The following is a 6000-nucleotide window of genomic DNA, read 5'->3' as shown; positions in this document are numbered from 1 at the left end:
CTGACTCTGGATGGATAGCATTTAAAAGAAAAAAAAAAGGTCCTATTCTATAATTCACATGAAGAATTGGGGGACCATAGTTACTGGTCCCAACATTTGATGTGTTATTAATGGGCCCCCTATAAATACAAAATAGTGGCTCTCCAAAGGCAAGGAAACTCTTTTCCTGTTTATTTTATTTTTAAAAAATTTTTGGCTGCGTTGGGTCTTCGTTGCTGCACAAGGGCTTTCTCTAGTTGTGGTGAGCAGGGCCTACTCTTTGTTGCAGAGCACGGGCTCTAGGCGCGTGGGCTTCAGTAGTTGCGGCACACGGGCTCAGTAGTTGTGGCTCACGAACTCTAGAGCGCAGGCTCAGTAGTTGTGGCGCATGGGCTTAGTTGCTCCCCGGCATGTGGGATCTTCCCGGAGCAGGGATCGAACCCGTATCCCCTACATTGGCAGGTGGATCCTTAATCGCTGTGCCACCAGGGAAGTCCGTTTTCTCCTGTTTAGACAGAGACTTGCTTTACAAATTGTCTGATCGAGGAAAAAGAGAGGAGATAGGTGGTGATCCCCAGGAAGACGTCACTCCTGGGGCGAGATGACAGTACCTGGCAGCATGTGACTCAGGGGTCCTGCCTGTCAGGCAGTAGGGAGCTGATCCAAGTTGGAGTCCAAGGCAAAAGGACAGATGAGTAATTCTTTTGTAAGTATAAGTCAGGGTGTCTCAATCCCAGCACTATGGACATTTGGGTCAGATCATTCTCTGTCGTGGGGTCTTTTCTGGGTATTGTAGGATGTTTAGCAGCTTCCCTGGCTTCTATTCAGTGAATGCCAGTAGGACATTCATCACTACCCCCGCAAGCTGAGAATGAGTAAATGTCCCCGGGGGGCAAAACTGCCCCTGGTTGAGAGACGCTGCTGTGAAGGCTGTGATGCTGCGTGGATTGGGGATGGCATCTCCCAATTCCCCACTGCGTAAGACAAGGAAAGGAGTGTCTCATCATCTTCCTCTAAGAAACTTTTCTCCTCCTCAGTTTCCCCACTTCTAGAAACTCTACCGTGTTTTTACATCTTGTGGTTTATAAGACATATATTCTGCCCTACAAAATGTAATTATATGTTTCGTGCTTTGTCTGCAGACTGTAAATTGACACTCGTGGTTGCTTCTAGAGTGAGGAACTGGGTGGCTGGGGATAGATATGAAGGGAGAGATTTTTCAATATTTGCTTAGATGTCTTTTGGATTTTATACCATGTGGAAGTACAACATTCAAAAAATATATTAAAATTTGAAAATTTTCTGCTGTGAATTGCACACAGTTTGTAAGGTACGATCCCATTTTTTTTAAGACCAGTAAAAATGACCTATATGAATTTAGCATATGCAGTGGGAGGGAGAGAAACCTAGAGAAACATACATGAAACTCTAAACAATGATTATCACTAGGGGAGGAAATCACAGAGAGTTTCTCACCTCCTATGCAAATATTTTTAGGAGGCACAAATTTTAAAAATTATGTATTTTTGTTATGTATTACATTTGTTATCAGATAAAACGACAGGAAGAGTAAAAGAAAAAGAACTATTTCCAAAGCCTCTAGGAAACACCTAGAGTTTTGTAAGAGAGAGAGAGGGAGAACCTTCTGGAAGGAGCAGATACTGGGACCCAAGCCACAGGAAGCAGGGATTCCAGAAAGAGGCAGATGAGGGAATTGGACATGGAAAGAGGAAGCATGAGTTAAGATGATGGCAGTGGAAATGGAAATAAATGGGCAGTTTTGAGAAGAAAGGATAGCTCTGTGTCATCAGGCTGTTTATTAATCTCCCTCAGTTTCCTTGACTATAAAATGGAGACAATTCTAACTATATAAGTAACTAATGTTTATTATTACATTGTTCTTATCATCATATATATGTTGATTATATTTAATCCTCATGGCAGCCCTGTGAGTTATGTATATTACAATCATCCCATTTTACAGATGAATCCTTTGAAGTACAGAGAGGTTAAGTAACTTGGCCCAAGTTCACAGAGCTAGGAAGTGGCAGAGGTAGGACTGGAACCCAGGCAATCTGGCTTTGGAGCCCAGGTTCCATAGATGACCAGAGCTGGGGCTTAGCACAATGCCTGGCACAGAACAAGCGGAACTAACGTTAACGACTCATTATACCAAAAGGCTAAGATCCCTACCCCCACCAAGTGCACACATCAAAGGCTGGAGTTCCCCAAGCAGAGAGCACGGTGCTCTTCCCATCATGTGCCAGCTTTACTGTCCCCAGAAACTGCCCTGAGGCACCTAAGGGTCGCACTTGTCCCATCAGAATACAAAAACTCTTCAAGGATTTTTTTTTTTTTTTTTTTTGCGGTACGCGGGCCTCTCACCGTTGTGGCCTCTCCCGTTGCGGAGCGCAGGCTCCTGATGCGCAGGCTCAGCGGCCATGGCTCACGGGCCCAGCCGCTCCGCAGCATGTGGGATCTTCCCGGACCGGGGCACGAACCCGTGTCCCCTGCATCGGCAGGCGGACTCTCAACCACTGCACCACCAGGGAAGCCCCCCTCTTCAAGGATTTGACAGGTGGAGATCCCAGAATGAGACTCTCTACATGAGAAGGGGTTCGAGGAAAGGACACTTTAGTTAATCCTCCTTGGAGAGTTTTACCTGCACATCAACAGATCCTAAGGCCAGGAATAGAAAAGAGCATCACACATCCATAATACGAACAAGGGCTGCCATTTATCACGTGCCAGACACTGTGCCAAATGCTTTCGAGACAGTTCTGATCATCCTTCTAACAACACTTGTGAGGTCCTATTATTGTGCCCATTCCACAGATGAGGGAACTGAGGCTCGCAAAGCGATTTGCCAAAGTCCCAGAGCTGGGAATTACTTTCAAGATGATATCTGAATGCAGGTCTAATTAGCATAACCACCACGTAACTGTTCTTGCTTCCTGAAATCCTCCTCCCAAAAGCCCATCTGCTGCAATGGGTAATCAACTGAAGCAGCGAGGACTCAGGGCCTCCTCTGTATAACAAAAGGGTAGCAGGTCCTCAAGACAGCCTCCTTGTACACTAGATGGAGAGCAGGATGTCAAGTGATGACCCTCCCTCTGCACTGAGCATGGGGGCTTCTCAGGAATATTCCAGAGGGCAAACGGGCCTGGTTCTGTGGACTGCACAGAAGGCAGGAAAGCTCCTTGGTCACCTCCTCCCTGCTTCCCCCACTTCCCCTCTCCATAATCAGACACGCCTGCTGTGCCACCCCCTCCACTCTCTAGTGGGCAGACATAGCATTTACTGTAGCCGAGGTTTATTGAGCACCTGCTAAGTGTCAGGCACTGCTCTGAGAGCTTTATCTTTATTTAAACCAGACAAAAGCTATATGGGGTAGGTACTGTCACTGTCCCTATTTTATGAATAAGGAAACCGAGACACAGAAGAGTTAAATAACTTGCCACACTACCCCTACTGGAAAGTGATGGTACCTGGGTCGGGCATCAGAACTACACAGACTTTATGATCAAACAGACCTGGATTCAAATATTGACTCCTCTACCAGCCACCGGTGTGACATCTCCCAAGTTACCTAACCTCTCTGAACCTCAGTCTCCTCGTCAGTAGTACGGGAGTAGCAAGGATTGTTGTAAAGGATAAAAAGAAATATGTGTTCCTTACTCATTTGACAAATATTTGTTTAGCATCTACTATGTGCCAGGCACTAGGGATGTATCTGCAAACAAAACGGGGAAAAAAATCCTACACTTGTGGCATGCACACTTTAGCAGGGAGGCACTTACATGTTAGCTCAGTTAATCCTCACAATAAGCCCAAAGGCTAGGCACTATCAATATTTTACCCGGGCTTCCCTGGTGGCGCAGTGGTTGAGAGCCCACCTACTGATGCAGGGGACGTGGGTTCGAGCCCTGGTCCAGGAAGATCCCACATGCCGAGGAGCAACTAGGCCCGTGCGCCACAACTACTGAGCCTACGCTCTAGAGCCCGTGAGCCGCAACTACTGAGCCCAAGTGCTACAGTTACTGAAGCCCGCATGCCTAGAGCCCGTGCTCCGCAACAAGAGAAGCCACCGCAGTGAGAGAACCGCGCAACGCAAAGAAGAGTAACCCCCACTCGCCGTAACTAGAGAAAGCCTGCGTGCAGCAACGAAGACCCAACTCAGCCAAAAATAAATAAATTAAAAAAAATATTATACCCATTTCCCAGATAGGGAGAAGGGGTCTCAGAAGCAGTTTATCCCCACCCCCTCTTCATCCTTCTAGGAAGTAGCGGAACCTGGATTAGACGTTAAAGTCCAGTCTCTGGAGTTCGACTTCCTGGTTTCAAATCCAGCTATTTCCATCTAATTGCTGTGGGCAAGTTACTAAATCCGTCTGAGTCCGAATCTCCTCATGGGAAAATGGGACCAGGAGACCCTATCTCACGAGATTATCCCAAGGGGAAATAAACCAAGTCTAACATTTAGGAAGCACTTCTTGGGTTCCCAGCACACAAAAGGCTCACAGAAACCCTAGGAGGGACGTCCTATTTTTAACAGAGTTGGAAACTGGCTCTCAGAGAGGGTAAGTAATTTAACTAAAGGCGCACAGCGCATAAACGGTGTGATTCCACAGCCCGCTCTCTGACCCCCATCGCGGCGCGAAGAGAAGCTCTCCGTCCGGCAAGGTTGAGTGAGCGCCAGATAATTGGATGCGATTATCCTTTCCTTCCTTCAGCTGCAGGGGAGGCTGCCCGAGGCGGCAGCTGGCGCGCACCCCTGGGAAACTTTCCTAGCGCGGAAGTCCGCGCGCGGCTGCCTGGAGCTGGAGCCGCTGTCTCGATACCCCCACCCCCCGATTCCCGCCCCTGAATGGTTCTCCCCGCCATTTCTTGCTCGCTCCCCACTCCCCGCCAAGGCTGCCACCCGGGGCCACCCTGCTGCAGACCCGCGTTGGGGACACGCCCCGCTGGGGCGCCTTGCTCTGCCCATCGACCCCCTCTCGGGGTCAGCGACGGGGCTCCGCCACGTCGCCCAACTCGGCGGATACCTGGCAAGGCAGCCCCAGGGCCCGCCCCGCGTCCTGGCGAGGCCACCTCACCTCCCACCGAAGTTCGCGTCGCCTGCGCCTGGCGCTCCGGCCGCCGCCCGGTTGGCTCACCCGCGAGGAGCGTCGGCGACACTGGGCCTGGCAGCAGGTAGACTGCGCGTCCCTGCACACGCGCTGGACTTCCTGCCTGGAGGGCCGATTGCTTTCTTCGTGGAATCGAGCCAGGTTCTTGCGAGTGCTGAGTTAGCACACCTGTTGGCATCCGAGACCTCTATTCATTAACCTCGAGTCTGCATTCATTCTTTGCTTCCATTGATCAAACCATACAGAGCGCCCACCAGATGCTGCACAACGGCTTGGGTGCTGCGGGCACCCAGGGGACCCGGAGGGCGCGCGGACTAGGGCTGCGCTCTCCAGAACGTTGGCCACTAGCCATGTGTGGTTATTGAGGGCTTGAAATTGTGGCTCCAAAGACTGAGATGTGTTTAACAATTAGGACCAAAAAGAGTTTTTAAAAAAACTCATTAACAAGTGTTAAATTGAATGTTAAAATGATAATATTTTGGATATAGTTTTTAAAATGAAATTATTATTAATCTCACCTGTTTCTCCTTTTCTAAAACACAGTTACTAGAACATTTATGCGGTATGATGTGTCTCCTTTCATATTTCTATTGGGTGGTGCTGATCTTGGGCAGGAACCCATAGGGTGTTCCCAAATAACCTCTCCCAGTTCTCCGTTCTAGAATTTATTCAGCCTTTTTTTATTTCCTCCGGGAAACAGTTGGGGAAAACCTACTGTGTACCAAGCATGAAGCTTGTGTTGGTTCACAAACTTGGGAGCTCCCCGGGTGAAATCTGAAACTGGTCCTGGTACACAGAGGGCAAGAGGAGGCCAGAGAAACAAGCAGGTCACTCCAGATTGGTAGGTGGCAAGTCTAACAAGAAAGAGAACCTACCTACGAGGCTCGTCTTG

The sequence above is a fragment of the Lagenorhynchus albirostris genome, chromosome 15 (assembly GCF_949774975.1).
Source record: "Lagenorhynchus albirostris chromosome 15, mLagAlb1.1, whole genome shotgun sequence".
Classification (NCBI taxonomy): domain Eukaryota; kingdom Metazoa; phylum Chordata; class Mammalia; order Artiodactyla; family Delphinidae; genus Lagenorhynchus; species Lagenorhynchus albirostris.
This window is presented reverse-complemented; position numbering follows the sequence as displayed.